This window comes from Narcine bancroftii, chromosome 2, assembly GCF_036971445.1.
Source record: "Narcine bancroftii isolate sNarBan1 chromosome 2, sNarBan1.hap1, whole genome shotgun sequence".
In the NCBI taxonomy this organism is placed as follows: Eukaryota; Metazoa; Chordata; class Chondrichthyes; order Torpediniformes; family Narcinidae; genus Narcine; species Narcine bancroftii.
In genome coordinates this window covers 167,044,241-167,061,161 of record NC_091470.1, presented here as the reverse complement: position 1 = coordinate 167,061,161, position 16,921 = coordinate 167,044,241, and the positions used below count along the sequence as shown (strand labels likewise).

At 42.9% G+C, this 16,921-nt stretch overlaps 1 long non-coding RNA gene across 1 annotated transcript; it reads right to left on the bottom strand.

The window, feature by feature from the left end:
- Positions 1 to 10,278: 10,278 nt before the first annotated feature.
- Positions 10,279 to 16,589, bottom strand: LOC138752512 (uncharacterized). The gene is made up of 3 exons (XR_011350714.1): positions 16,461 to 16,589; positions 15,555 to 15,674; positions 10,279 to 10,398 (listed from the first exon to the last, which is right to left on the bottom strand). It is a non-coding gene; the product is annotated as an uncharacterized lncRNA (long non-coding RNA).
- Positions 16,590 to 16,921: the final 332 nt, after the last annotated feature.

Below are 16,921 nucleotides of genomic sequence, written 5' to 3'. Positions count from 1 at the left end.
CGTAGATCGCTTCCAACGACTGCAATTTGATGACATTAAATGCTTCAGCCATTTATTGCTTATCGCAATTATAAATCTGTGTAGTTACAGAAGAGGAAAGGCAGATCATTCCATCCCGCGTTGGGTGAATCTACAGGGTGTATGATTGGCCTCACCAATCACCTCATACCTTGATGAAGGGCTCAAGCCAGAAACGTTGGTTCTGTATCTTTATCTTTGCTATATAAAGTGCACTGTTTGACCTGCTGAGTTTTTCCAGCATGGTGCTTTTACTGAGCATTAACATGAAAGTTTTCATGATACAAAATGACTGAGATGCAAATTTACCAATGAAAAATATTAATTTAACAGTTGGCAGAAGCACATTAATTATAGGAGCTGTTTCAAGGATTTAAAATTACCATCTGCTTGTTTATGACATGAAAATAATCGAGTTCTTTTGTTGAAGCTTGCTGCTAACATTATTTCAATTGTAGGAACACAGGAATCCAAACTGAGTTGCTTTTGTTTCTCGCTTCTGGAGCAGCTTTAGAAAACTCGTGGCTCGTCACAATATTATTTTATAAGATGTTCCTCTCAGAATTTTTTTTGGAACGTTCAACCTACACTTCCTGATTATAATCCCAAGGGTTGTCTGTGCCTTTGTCCTCTGTTCCCGAGACAAGATCCATTTTGGAAAGATTGTACCTGTTCCTAGATACCAACACTTGACCCTTTCAAAATTGCTGCATTGGTTAAGGGAGTTTCTTTACCACTTGGGCCTCCCTCAATGGTAATAGGGATTGGTCTTCATCCAGAAATTAAGGTGGTAAGGATGAACTTTCCTTTGAAGCATGAAGATGTTTCACGCCTTCCTGAAGGGATTGATTTATTAATAACACACTTCAGCTTGAACCAAACAGTTTAAGTCATCTGATTACATGTCCACCCTGACAAAACAGCGCTCTCTAGTCCTCAGTGTAAAACACACAGAAACCCAACCAGACATAGCACACATACAGACAAACAATACATTTGCAGGACAAGTATTTGTATAGGCAAATAAATATTGTTTCATGAATATGAGAGGTTCAGCACTCTCATCGCCGGTGGGAAGAAGCTGTTCCTCAGCTTGGAAGCACTGGCTCTGAAAACCCTGCATCTCTTTCAAGATGGGAGCAGCTGGAAGAGCTGTGCGTGGGGTGGAAGGGGTCCACAGTGATTTTGTGCGCCTTCTTCAGCCAACGATTCTGGTGGATCGCATTGGTGGGGGGAGGTTGGAATCTCCCTCTGCCACTCTTATGGTCCAGTGGATTGATCTCCAATCCATTACTCTACAGCAACAGTGCCATACTGTGATGCATCTGGCCAGGACACTCTCGATAGAGCTCCTGTAGAAGAGTGACATAATGGTGGTGTAATGCGCATCAAAAGAACCAAAGACTTGTTGATCCAAACCAAGGGATTTATTAACTAAAAGACTGGAGCATGTCACAAGTAGGTCGACCAGTCCAAAATGACCTGGTCTGGCTAGGAGCAAACTTTTAAGACCTGCCAGTAGGTGTGGCTACACTCTCAGCCAATCACAGTCATCCTACACTACCATCTGTACATATGTGCATATACACATTGGTGATAGAATCTGTACTATCACGGTGGTGGGTAGCGTGGCCCACTTCAGTCTTTTCAGGAAGTACTGTTGCACCTTCCTGACAAGTGAGGAGATGTGTGTCCGTGATAAGTCACTAATTAAGTGAACTCCAAGCAACTTGGTGCTCTGCACTACAAAATTGTTCATGCATAGTTCCTGGTCCTCCTGAAGTCCACAATCATCTCCTTCATCTTGTCTGTGTTAATGGAAGAACTGTGGAGAAATTGAACTGGAATATAGATAAATCAATCCTTCAATTCTCTTGGCTGCTCTGATACATTGACTTCAGTGTTTGAAGTTAACTTTACGCTTAAGAGGGGTACAGCAACAATTGGTATTACTGCCATGACCAAGATAAGTAGCTGTGTAGAGAGAAGAATTCAATCTTCATTTGACAGCTTATTAAAAGTTTCTAATGAACTAAGCAATGAATTAATCAGTATCATACATTTTTTTCTGCAAAAGGTAATAATGAAATTTAATTATGAATATCCAGAACTACTTTGTTGTAATATATTTCCATTGCACAGAACATTCAATTCTTATTAATGAGGAGGGAGGGAGAGCTTAACACAGGGCAAATCCAAAGAAGTCTTATCTGAACATCTACCTTTTATATTTCTGGTCAGATCACTTTTTATAAAAAATAGTATATTGCTGGATAACTGACTGAGCTTTTTAACATTTCCTGAGCACTTCCTGAGAGATAACATGGTTTTAGATGCAGTGGGAAAGTTAGATGTTGTGATATAACTGTGTGAGACAGACTGAGTGGAGCAGGGTTCTTCCCTGGCCAACTTTATTCCTAAATGTTCTGCCATCTTTCTTGCTTCACTCATTGCAGAGGTTTAGAACCGTGCTGACTGTGTGAACGACAAGAGAGTAGAAATTTGACTGCACTGACTTTGGATTTAAAATATTGGTTGTTATCTCAATACACAGAGCAAACAGCATGAACTAACTCAAATTCCTTTGATTCAAGCCTTTCACCCCACCAGACTTCTCATCCAGCATATCGTTCTTCAACAGTTCTGCCAACAATCCCATCTTCTCCTCCCCAACCTGTTGTGTTTTCCTCAGGGACCATTCAGACTTGTTGGTTCACTCATCCCTCCTTATCTCCTGGCGCTTTCCCCCTGCAACCACCAGAAGCAACATCTGTCCTGACACCTCCTCCCATCCCAGGACCTCCGCAGAGTTTCTAGGTAAAGGAAAGATTCAGATTCACCTCCTCCAAACTCAACTAATAGGCACTTGTTGTCACCTCCTCTGCATTAACCAATCGAGCCCAACATTTTGGCAACCACTTGCACTCTGCTCACAGTGGCCAACTTGAGCTCCTGGCTGCAGGCCATTTTAACTCTCCACCCCATGCAGATACCAATATGTCTGTTCTCAACATCCTCCACTGCCAAACATGAACAGGAGAAACAGCACACCATATTCTTCCTGGGTAGCCCACAACACAACGGCAGAAAAATTTGAGTGTGTTTGGTTTTGGGGTCTATGTATTCCTGGGTCATTGGCCAGTGACAGAATTACATCAGAAAACAACCTCCTCAGCAGGTCGAGTAGCATCAGGGGGAAGGAAAAGAATGATTGATGTTTCAGATCAGAATCTTCCATCAAGATAACCTCTTCATTCATCACCTGCATCCTCTTGAATCTACGAATGACATTGTCTAACTTCTCCAAACTGAGAAGGCTGTGAACGTATTTACCTCTGTTCCAGAACATTGCCAGCCTGCCACACTCTAGTTATTTCCCCGTGGAGCTTCACATTTCCCACTTCTCCATGACTCTGAGACGCAATCCCTTCTGGTCCTGTACTACCATGGTGCAGGTTGTAGTCTGAAGTCCAGGAAGGGCAATTGAAATTCTTCCCAGTCTATTGGGACAGCATAATGGTGTAGCACCTACAGTTGCTGTCCCACAGTTCAAGATATCTGCCTTAAATGCTAATCTCTGTATCGAGTTTGCATGTTCTCTCTGTGACAGTGTGGCTTTCCTATGATTACGTGCTCCCAGTTCATTTTCATCTGAGTGGGACTGTCAATGTAAGTGAAGCAAACTTTAGAAATTGATTGTGGGCTGACAGGCTAGGGACAGCATGTACTCCAATTTTCTACTTCTGAAGAGAGAGGAAGGCCCTGGAACACAGGTGCAGAGACCATGTGACCAACATATTAAAGAAGCGGTTTGCTCGGGGCCATTTTAACGAGGCAATGTGGACTCTTGCAGTAATACTGCGTTGAAGTGACCTCATGAGGCAATAGACAAAGTCTGATTACTTTCTGTAAGGAAAATGTGTGTACTCCATCATGGCCAAAGAAACAGTCACTTTTGAAGGGCAATTCGTGTGCCACACATTGACCAGAAAGGGAAGGTTATATTTCAGCTGAACCACGAAAGGGTTCTGGAAGCTTTGTGAAAACCACTCACTTCATTTTCCATAAAAAGGCAAAAGGGGAGTTTTGACAACCACTCTTCTGAAAGGACACATCCAGGGAAGCAACTCAACAAGAATTCTGTGAGTTTACATAGTCTGTCACCCCGGACTCTCCCACCTCATTCATAAACACTTTGCATCAATTTAAGAGTCTTCAAGTCAACACTGGATTTCTGAGACCAAACTTTGAATTCATGTATCAGAATGGAGCCTGAACTGTAATGCTTTGGGGTATTTCCACACACACACACACACACACGCACACACACACGCACACACACACACACACACACACGTATTTTTGCACATAATTGAGGGTTAAGTTTAGATAAGTTAGATTATTATTATTGGTAATTAATAAATTATGATTATTTTAAACATAACACTAACTTGGCTAATTTCTATTGCTGCTGTCTGAGTATGTAATATTCCAAGTCCTGAGGTAAAACACCAAAGTTTGCAGTCACCATGGTTGAAGTAAAAACACAATGCTGGAGAAACTCAGCAGGTCAAACAGTGTCCTTCACACATCAAAGATTAAGATACACAACCCACATTTTGGGCTTGACTCTTCATCAGGGAGGATAGCCTTTGGGACTGTGCTCCTCCTCCTGCACCTCCCCCACACCCTTTTGTTCAGGCACCTGCCGACAATTTTTCATACCTTGATGAAGGGCTCAAGCCTGAAACGTTGATCCTGTATCTTTATCTTTGCCCCAAAGAGGACACCGTTTGACCTGCTGAATTTCTCCAGCATTTTGTATTTATTACCTCCTCTAGATCCTGCTGCTTCCTTCAACATCGCAAAAAATGTACAGCTTCACAGATCAGTAAATTTCCCCTCATGGAGTTGAGGAGTTTATGGAACGGGATGGGGGAAAAGGGGTAGAGAATAAATTTGAGTTATCAGAGGGTTAGTGTAAAAATAGATGGTGGGTGCACAGCACAAGGTCATTGGGCTGAAGGGCCTGATTCTGTGATGCACCTCTCTGTGACTCAATGAGAGGAGGACACATCCCAGATCTAATTACAAAGATGTTTGGTCTCAAGTGCGAGGAAGACGGACAGATTGACTGGCCCTCAACAGAAAGTCGTATATACTTCACTTTCTGGATTGATATCAGATGAAATGCTTGGAAGCTGTCTCTGTTAATGACATGTCAGCATTAAACTTTGTTGAAATACTCTTCAATTTTAAATGGTCCCTCCTTGGATTTCAGGTGGTGAGTGACGAGCAGGAAGAAATGAAGGGCTATTGATCCACTTGGAGGTTTGTTAGAAGAGGTAATTTTATTTTAAATCTATAAATTGGGATTAAGCCTCAATGTGAAAAATATTGATTGGAAAATCAATTTGCCAAATTCATCATCTATATTCTGCAACAAATAGAAACTTGTGCTGGATCTTTGCTGAGTGGTTAAAAGTATTTTTTTTCTCTCTCCTCCTCACTGAAAAATCAAGACAAAAAAGAAAATATTGTTTAAAAGTTTCCTCCCATTCTTTAACTTCCGCCCTGACTGAAAAGTGAATGCCGATCATTAAGTCAGTCATGAAATATGATCCTTGCCTTTCATATACATACTTTAATGGAAGTTCAGCGGTAAAACAAGAGAGAATAATCCCATAGATTCCAAAGATGACCTATTTTAGGACAAATGCGCATCAGAGCAATTGAAGACATCCATCAGTCTGACATTAAGTAGTCTTTCGGTATTACAGCTTGTTACTTTTAGATTTTTCATCATTTTTTTAAAGACAATTACACTGAAAATGTTCTGTGGGCTTGGAAACAACTATAACTTAAACTCTTTTACAATGGGGAGAAAGAAAGATTGCCTGAATATTGAATTGCACAAGACTTGATATTCTACCATGGTTTCCCCCCTATATACTAACTGATTGTGGCAGTCCTACTGGGGAGTCAACAAACTGGAGCACAAATGTGATGAATCAACAGTGATGCATGTCTAACGAGAGAGAGAGAGAGAGAGAGAGAGAGAGAGAGAGAGAGAGAGAGAGAGAGAGTCGGACAGAGACACACACACACACACAGACAGAGTGTGAGACACAGACAGAGAGAGAAATATTTTAAAGTGATAAAATCACTTACTCTTGCTTGGATATTGCAGTTACATGATGGACCAATGCACCTCTTGCTCATTTCTAGATGACATAGCTGATGTGGGTTCAGTGCCTTGAGTAATCAGACTTCTGGCTGGATTATTTATAATTTATAATACTGTAATATAAATTGGCTGCTGATATTATGTCACAGCCACTACCAAACTCTGACTTTCACCTGGCATCAGTCATCTTTCAATACATCTGGCACGGCTAACCTGGCGATTAGCAGAACACTGTTACAGCGCCAGCAGCCCCGGTTCAAATCCGGCACTCCTTCCCATGTCACGCAGGCCCTCTGGCTTTCTCCCGCCGTTCACCAAAACGTCGTGGGCTTGGGTGTATTTGGGCGGCACAGGCTTGTGCGGCAGAAGGGCCTGTTACAGTGCTGTACGTCTAAATTTAAAGTGAGGGGTGGGGAGGGGAGATGGTAGGAAGGGGGAGAGACAGGAGGGGGGGGAACAAAAAGGAGAGTGGAGGGAAAGAGCCTTTCATCTTCTGAAGACATTGCAACTCTTAGAAGTCCTTGTCATATCACTAAACGTCCCGATTTGCTGCACAAATGGCTTATTTTTAATGATTATTAGCTTGTAAAATTATCTGTTCTCCTTTCAGAATTACTGTCTGATCCAGTGAGTGTTGCAGCACTCTGTTCTATTTCCAGCTTCTCTGATATTTTGTATCTCAGAAATTCAGAAATGTTCCGAGTTCTCTCTCTCTCTCTCTCTCTCTCTCTCTCTCTCTCTCTCTCTCTCTCTCCTTCCCTGCTTCCATTCATCGCCCTAATGTGGAGTTCACTCGGTTTCATTCTCCAGAGGTGCTGCCTAACCATTTTCAGCAATCAGTTCCATTGCTGCCCTTTACCCCCTGCAACCAGAAACCAGCCGCTGGGGAGCATTGAGTAAAAAGAGCAGGACACACGACAGCACCATGAAGTTAAACACCCTGGGCACATTGAGGTAGACTAGTTGATGTATGCTTTTATTTGTGATTGCACTGAGAATATAAGTTTGGCTTGCCAATGGTGGTCAAACCTTATTTCTATATTGATGAGAATTTGGTTACAGCTCTTACGGGAATTGATAGTGAATTTTCCAGTTGCTGGAGATTGCAAGTTGCATCACTGAGGCGAAGCGTGCCAATTTTAATTTTCCATATGTTTTACCTATTTATTATCCGTGGTTTTTATTTTGCTGGTTGCTTGAGACTGCCCAGTTGCTCGACCTCCAGAAAACAGGAGTTGACTATGTTTATAAATTAAATCTGACTTTTTTTTTCTACCCCTGTTGTTCCAACAGTCCTGCTGTCATTTATCCACATGGAAATGACCCATGAGAACCAGTCATCAATTCTTACCCTAGGAGCCTGAACGTGGCAGGTAGATTTTTAATAGATCTAGAGTTGGGGTTTTTTGTTTCTATGTCCTGGAGACTAGAAAATCTACACCTAATTAGGGATACATTAAAAATAAATCTATTCTCCTTCACTTAAATGGGGAAAAAAATCCCTTGTAATGACATGTTGGCTTGACATTCTTCACCAGCTGCAGAGCAACCAGCTTACATTTTGGATTTCTTTTCAGATTTCATAGAGCTGTAATTTTCTTTTCCTTTTTATCTTGTTAAAATATTTTAATTGCATTGTGTGGTCATACCAAACCCAATTCATTCCCTCAATATACAGTACAGTTGGTTTATGACCACATGTTTCAGGGTCAATTGGAAATACCCAGGAAGCAACCCTGCCAAACAGGAAGTCTGCAGACACTCTGATTGTCATGGAATACGTAGAAGTACTGGAGAAGTCCAGCAGGCCCTGCAGCATCCATTGGAAGTGAAGGGTAATTCAGACCTCGAAGGGATCAGGCCCGAAACATTGCAGAGGCCAACAAGCCATTCCCACACCGACAAGCCTTATGCACTGCCAAACAAAAGCTCCCCGCAAATTGAAGGAACAACACTTAATATTATGTTTGGACACCCACCAACCATTTGGCATTTACATCGACTTCTCCAGTTTCTGTTAAACTCCTCCGGTCTCTCTTTCCCAACCCCCTTGTCTCCTTTCCTGCAGCTTCCCATCCCCTTCATTCAGAGAGCTATCTCCTCCCCCCATCACTTCTCAGCTTTTGTTCTCACTTACCCTCACCCCTCTATCTTCCGACCTGCTCACCTGCCCCTTCCTCTCTGTTGTGAGTGAGGAAGCAGGTTTTGGTAGGTCTCAAAGGCAAGGACCCTGAACACAGTTTGGATGGGGAAGGATTTTATTTACAGAAGGCAAGTGTGGAAAATGGTAACTAATAACGAACGTGGGGAATAAAATTCACACACACACACACACACACACACACACACACACACACACACACACACACACACACACACACACACACACACACACACACACACACACACACACACACAATGAACTGGCACATATTATGATTAAGGATAAAATCACCAAGATGCCCCACCACCCTTTGACTCAGTTCAGGCTCGGCTCTATGTTACAAGGGACACTAATTAAACACTCCCAATCCTTTTAACAGGGCACATCTTATCAACAGTTTCTCCAGCACCCTTCCCCATTTCTAGGCCTGGAGTGAAGCAGGGTGGTCCCAAGCTGGCAAAGAGAGAGAACAAAGAGCACATGGCCCCTTTATAGTGTTGGAGGGACAAGCCCAGATCATTTACAGGGAGCAATAGCTCAGTGGCAGGAGGGTTAATCTAAATGGAACAGCCAATGGCCCAAGGCCAAGTACAGGCAGGCTGGAGAGTTCAGTCCAGGTAATTTACATGTGCCCATCAGCAAGGTGTGCACTAAGGGGTGGGGTGGAACCAAGCCTTGAATGGCAGCTGGTGTGTCCTCTGACTCGGTAGGGGATAGCGCTGTCACATGACAGCCACAACCCTTCCCGATACACTCTCCTCATCTTTTTATTCAGGCACCTTTCAGTCATACCTTTGTGCAGGGCTCAAACCTGAAATATTGGTTACCCTTTCCTTCCAAAAGATGCTGAGTGATCTGTTAAGTTTCTCCAGGACTTTTGCAACATGCGGTTGCAATGGACCCAATGCTATCTATCACTAGCTTGTGGTACCTTTCAATCAGCCAGAAGGATTGCTTGTTGATGCTTATTTGCCCTCTGAATAAAGCAGTGAGAAATTCCAAAGTTTTGGAGCAGCGTAGAAGAAAAATCAGGGAATATTGGAGCAGGGTTACGATTCAGATATCTTCAAGGGAATGCCTGGAAAGTAGCGCTGGGAACAGGAGTTTGTGGAAGAAAGAACACAATGGGGCAGCATCATTTGCGCAGAGGTTTTGCGTAAATCTGGCACTGTCCGAAAGGAGTTTATGCACTCTCCCTGTGTCTCCTCCAGGTTTCCTGCGGGTGCTCCTTTCTCCTCACACCTTTCAAACATGTACCAGGATTGAAGGTTAATTGGGTTCTTCGAGTGGTACGGGCTCAGGACTGCAAGGGTTTATTACCGTGCTGCATGTCTAAATTTGAATTTTAAAAAGTGTACATTTACCACAATTTGCTTTTGGAACAAGGGTTATAGCCATGTGACTTCTTCAAATGAAAGCAAAGTCACATGGTTATCAGAGAAAGACAATTCCCAGGATGCGAGAGGGTGCACAAGGGTCCTCTGGATCTGGAGTTCGGGTTTGGTCTGAAGTCTGTGTGGTTGTGGAGGCACTGAAGGCGAAGCCATCGACATTCAGTAACTCAGAGGTGGGACGGGACTCTTTTTTGTTTCCCTTTCTCTGACCACAAGGGCCGATGGGACAAAATAAATTTTGTGTACTATCATGTTTTCAGTTTAATTACATGACAATAATGAAACTGGAAAACATTCAATGAAGGAACTGCTTACAAGTGCATGGAGCATTTGCTAATGGATCTTGCCAACACTGCTTTCTAGTGTGGAATGTGTTAAGTTCCATTGTGACCTTCTACCTTCACAAAATAACCATTATGCTGTAAATGTAAATGTCAACAGATATTTGTGATGCCGCTTCACATTTATACACAATCTCATAAAAAGCTTTTGAATTAATCATTTATCTCCATTGAGTCAATTGAGATTGTTTATGATGAACTTCCTCTTGCGTGATGCAGTACCAGTTTATTTAGCCGGCAGCAAACATCCATGGGCATTTAGTTTATTGTTGATGTAGGAGTTTCATTTGGGACCTGCAAACAAAACAGGACCTTGGGAAACATTTCAAAATTGCGGACAGCACAGCAACAGCATAAAATGTATTTGTGCCTTCCCATTATTTTCTGCTAATCATTTTGTATTACATTGAAATGTAGACATACAGCACAGTAACAGCCCATTTCGGCCCAATTACACTACAATGCCTGGTACGTTTCGAATGATGGGGGGAAACAGGAGCCCCCGGGTAAAACCCATGGAGACACGAGGGGAAGGTACAAATTCCTTGCAGACAGCATGGGATTTGAACTCTGGACACGATCGCTGGCGCTGTAACAGCATTGCACTAACCTCTATGCTAACCCTGCCACCCTAACACCCTTCCCATATGTAGACTCGATTGCTGTGTTGGAGAACGCAGGACATTATTCCCCCCAGAAACTCAGTCCTACAATACTTATAGTGTTGTGGAGATGAATACAAAGAAGTGGAGCATGGGAACAGATCATTCAGCTCATGATGTCTGCACTGACCAGAATGCCAATCAAACTAATCCCACCTCCTTGAATTTAAGCCATATCCCTCCCTCCTCTAGTGCGTCTTAGGTACTCTTCAACATGATTCTTATTCTCCTCCGGCAGCATTTTGTTTACCACCGTGCACAAAAGAACTTGCAATATAAATCACCTTGAAACCTTCTCCCTCTCATTTTAAACCTCTGTCATCTAATATTTGACATTCCCTCTCTGGGAACAGGAGTCTCTTTACCCTGACGAAGCCTCTTAAAATTTTTAAACAGGTTGAATTTCTTCTATCAGGTTCTATCTGGGCAACCCTTGATCTCTGATGCATCGAAGGAAACAATTCAAGCTTGTCCAGTCTCTCCTAACAAATAATGCTCTCCAATCCAGGCAACATCCCAATGACCCCCTTCTGCACTCTGCTTTCTTTCAGTGGTGCATGAACCAGAACTGCATGCAATACTCCAATTTCTGATTTTAAAAAAAGATGCATTCCGTTCCAATGGGAATCATCAGATATTCCCATTCAGAACTATTACAACTCAAACGTATAGCTACAGAAATCAACTTGCCAGTAAGTAACGTTGTACCAAGGACGTTTGTCGATCTAGCGATTGTTGGAAATGGCAAACTCCGATGGATTGCGGGCAATTCCAACAGCCAATGTAAGGCCATTTAAAGACAGTGGGCGATATAAACAGCTTTTCACTGCTACCACCAGAAACAAGGTACAGGAATCTAAAAATGAACACCCAACAGCTCAAAATCAGTCGCTTCACCTCCACCATCACATTTCTGAATGGATAATGAACCACAGATGCTACCTCCAATTTTCTTCTTTGCACTGATTTTTATTAATGTAATTTATAATGATATTTGCTCTAAACAACAAATTTCTTGATGTGTTCATGTCAATATTCTTCTTCTTCTACAGCAAAACTTTGATGAGCGATGCAGGCAAACAAGTCACGTACCATCATATCCCTATCTGGGAATGATGAAACTTGTCATCTCCAGTGCATTGATGCGCCCAAGGATTTTGCACTTTTGTTTCATTATTGCACTTCCTGGTTAAGTTTGGGGATGCTGTAAAGTCAGGGTTGACTTGTTGGGACAAGGGTTCGAATCCCACATTCTCTGGGAGGAGTTTGTAGGTTCTCCCTGTGTCTGCGTGGGTTTTTCCTGGGGCTCCCACCACTCACAACTTACCGGAAATTGTATGTTAATTGGGCGTAATTGGGCAGTATGGCCTCGTGAGCGGAAATAACCTGTCACTGAGCTGTATGATAAATTTAAATTTATAAATTGAGATTAATTTTAAATTTAACAAAAAATAAATTTAGCAAGCAAAGATTTTTAACTATGTCTTGGTGAATAATACAATTAAATACATTTTCATATAGATCATACAAAAATTTTGAGTTTTTAAATGTTAGAAATTTTCACGGGGCTATTCGTTGTTGATATGTTGAATACATAATTAGCATGTTCATTGAAAACATTATTATGTTTTAAAAATCCTGATATTGAGATCCCAGCTGTGAACCTGGTGGAGCACTACTGGTCAAATACCTCTCAAGAAACAACTCCTCCACCCTTGTTTTCTACGACCTTACGATGTCGATCATATTGTGTTAATGAAAAGCAATTATGAAACACTCAACCCTGCCACACAGCACAGAAGGGGACAATGAACTGTAATTTCCAGAGGTGTTCTTGGATATATGCTATCCTAATCCACAAAATACAAGCTCGCCCTAAATAGTCACACCATCCAACACTCATGCAGAATGATTCCTCATCAACTCCTGTCAAAGCCTGTACTCCTGTTACCTTAGGGTTTAAAGGCAGCTAGCACCCACAAGCTCATTTCCAGTTAGAAGCTTGAAATGTTGATCCATTTCTGCATCCAAGTCCTGGACGGGTAAGACAAATCAGTTGTTTGCTGCAGCGAGACCTGGCTAGCAGAGAACACACTGGACACCGATATCTGACCAGACAGTTTCTCCATTCATAGACTGATTCTGCTCTTTTGGTCAATACTGGGTGATGTATGGACATTGGAGTTATGTCAACCCTTGCTCTGCTGCCTAAGAGCAAATCTCGATTAAATGCTTTCCCTTCTATCTACCCCGAACAACAGTGATTCTCACCAGAGTTTATATCCCTCCCAATGCTGATTACAAACAGGCACTTGCAGAGATGTGATCGGTAAACAAGAGACAGCCCAGGATGATCTTAACCAGGCCAGTGTCAAGAAAATCCTTCCTAACTTCCACCGGCATGTGACTGCTGTACCAGAGGTCCCAGCACACTTGGCCACGGCTACACCAAGATAACAAAGGCCTACCATTCTTTCCTGACACTGTATTTTGGAAAGTTGGATCACCTGCCTGAGCTCCTTCTCCCTTCAAACAGACAGAGCCTAAAAAGAGAGGCTCTGGAGATCAGAACAGTGAGAAGGTGATCAGAGGAGGCTAAAGAATGATTACAGGACCTCCTCAAGTCAGTGGATTCAAGGACTCAACCGAGGATCTGAAATGATTACATCAGGGCTGTCATGAACTTTATCAGAACACCTGTGGATGAGTTTGTCCCCATTAAATCATTCAGGATTTCCCTCAACCAGATGCCCTGGATGAACAATGAAATCTAGAACTTGCTGAGAGCCAGGTCACGGGCCTTAAACCCAGAGATCCAGATCAGTATAGAAGTAACAGGGTATGACCTGCGAAAAGCTATCTCCTGAGTGAAGTGGAGATTCTAGGTGAAAATAGAAACAACAAGGGACACCCAACAGCTGTGCAGGGCCTAAATGTACCCCACTGTGTAATTGGGCCCTGGATCTTCTCACCTCCAGACCACAATAAGTGAGGATTTGTAAGAAAATCTCCTCTACAATGTCCATTAGTACTGCACCATGAGAGGTCTGCGTCCTTAGATCCCTGCTCTACTTACTTTACACCTATGACTGTGTAGCTCGGTATGACAATAACACCATCTACAAATTTTCCAACGATACAACAGTAGTGGGTTGTCTAAAGAAAGGAGGGAGATTGAAAACATAGCTGAATGGTGCACCACGAACAACCTTGCACACAAATGTCACCAAAACTTAGGAGCTGACTGTTAACTTCAGGTAGGGAAAGCCAGAGGTATACAATCCAGTGATCACTGGGGGATCAGAAGTGGACAGGGTGGGACTCACTATCTTGGGGGATCTCTCCTGGACACAACACACTAATGGCATCGTGAAGAAAGCACGTCAGCGCCTCTACTTCCTCAGGAGTTTTCAAAGATTTGGTATGACACCAGAAACCCTGGCAAATTTCTACAGATGCGTGGTGGAAAATCTGCTGACCAGCTGGATCATAGACTGGCATGGGAACACCAATACACCTGAGTGTAAAGCCCTGCAAAAGGTAAATGACACCGCCAAGGCAGACACGGTGAGCGTAATGAAAACACAGAACTGCTGGAGGAACACATCAGGTCTCATAGGGTGTTCGTATACCTTGAAGAAGGAGTCCAGCTTTAAGCGTCGGTTATCTTTACCTCCTATGTACATTCCAAGACATACTGTGTTCCTCTCGCAGTTCTATGCTTTTAATGCTTTGTCTGGAATCCAGGAGCCGAATTTAAAAGATCCAAAAAAATATGCACTAAGTTTGGAAGCCTAACCCTTATGGCCTTATCATCTGTTTAAGTGGTAAGGTGCTGTGTGGAAAGCACAACCTATCGACGCTAGGGGCTAGTTAAACAGTGCGGTCTCTAGATGACTCATTAGATACAGGTGGAAGTGACCAGGAAGGAGACAGACAGCCAGGCCTCATTTCACAGTTCCTCAATTAGTCTCCGAGTTCTCAAGATTCGAGAATCGCCTTCAGTTGATGATCAATCATCAGTGTGAGCCAGAAACATTCTCGGTCTCTTCCTCCCTCACTATCCGCACACTCCTACTGGAAAGGCTACAGCTGTCAGATGAGATTAGAATTAGAGCGAGCCATAGTGTGGTCCTAACATGTGGCTAATCTTCCACAAGCACCTTCCAGCTGTTTGCTGCTTTGAACCTGTTCACCAACTCAAACCATTGCAGACTCGAAAAATGATTGTGTTCACTGACCGAGGGAAGCGAGGGACTGCAGACGCAGTCACTCCGTCACTTATCCCCAGAACCGCTTTCCTCTCTGATAGGCACAGAAACGGTAGCATAAAGCATCTTATACAACTGATTGGCATCCCAAACACCACCTCACTGGCCTTTTGTCAGGTTCTGCTGTCCCATATACTCTCCCACTGATCTTTCCTCATCCCAGCTGCTGTCAGAGTGACCTGCGCTGAAAGCAAGGTTAGCAAATGCTGGTTCCCTGTCGTGGCCAGTCAACTGAGGAAGTGAGGTAGCCGCAGAAACTGACTACAACCCATTTCCTGCCGGCCAATTATTTCAAACCTGACTGCCGGGAACTTCATGAGAACGTGTGAGGATTGGTGCAAAGTCATCGATTCCCCGTGTGACTACAAGTTCTGAAGACTTATTTTAATTTGGATCCATTTCACTGCTGCTGTCCAGGGCTGGAATGTTGGGCTATGTTGAAATGGAACTGCTCCTTCCACGCCCCCCCCAACCCCGTCCCTTTCATAGCATCTTCTAGCCAATAAAAATCACTCACCCAGCAACTGGTGGCATTCTCTGTCATTGGGTCACAGTTGCGTAGTAAATTCTTGCACAGCCCCTTCTGTGGGCTTCCTGTCAGTCGTCGATATAAAAGACCAAACAGGTTGGACAGCATCTGTGGAGTGAGAAATGATGGTGACTTTACTCATTCATTGAAGACAATGTCCCACCACTGAAACCCTGCTTCAGGCTCCTTTATCTTCCTTCCCTACAGACACTTAAATAAAACTGGACTCAAACTGGCAAACTCTGACCTGAGACGATGGTTATAAATCTTTACCTCCTACGGTCACAATATGTTGCTAGTTCCTCTAGCATCTTAGTATTTTTACAACAATCACCATGAACTGTAGTCTTTTATGTTTCACCACATTAAAAAAAAGAGTAGCTGGAAGGACTCAGTGGGTCAGATATTATCCATGGAGAGAAATGAACAGTTAACGTCCAAGGTCACCATCTTCATCGAGAATCTGAGCCAGGATGTCAAGAGTTTCCCTACTCTCCACAACTATATTCCTGATCTGCATCAGGGCCGCGTTCTCCACCATTACAAGGAGGTGCTGGTATTGGCATGGAAGATCTCCTTTTGTTGGAAGACTCTGATCTCTAATATCAAAACTAAATGATTTGGTAATTGTTACAAGATCAAACTGGCAACCACAAAGAAGGCATATCACCCAGGGGTTAAAATGAACAATTTCTTTATTAACAAAAATTCACCTTCAAACTTTAATTCAAAATTCCACCTTTTATAACAATGCCCACTGGTTACTATGCAAATCTCTTTCACAGTGTAAAACTAATAAATTCCCCAGCCTAAATATAACATGTGTAATTAAAGTCTAAGCCACACTTCCAACCAGCCCACAGAAAAAACTTAGACATAAAACACAAGACTCACAAAACTTTGATCTCAACCGAAGCAAAGATCATAAACAAAATTCAGTTTGTTTGGTAAACTGAAGCCAAAAGATCTTTGAGAGTGAGCACAAAATTCAAAGTTGTCTTGTGTTGCTTGCAGAGAGAGGAACCACGGGCTTGGTTCAGATCCTTCTGGCTGCCTTCGGAATGTTCATCCTTTTTGAAATCCCAACATTCTCAACTATCCTCCAGACCATGTCTCATGCTCTGGGCCTTCTTCCACTCCACAGCCTCCCCCAATGGTGGTATATTGTCCAAGTGCAGAAATGTTTAGATCATGCTCAGTCCGTCTCCCACTCTCTCTGCAGTCCACCTTCACCTTGGCTCTCTACGGCAAACTGTCACTTTTCAACATAAAACCAGACAACACATAGGCCAATACACAACACAGAACTCTGTAACTGTAATCCCCTCCTGCACACCTCATGCAGAGTTGCATGA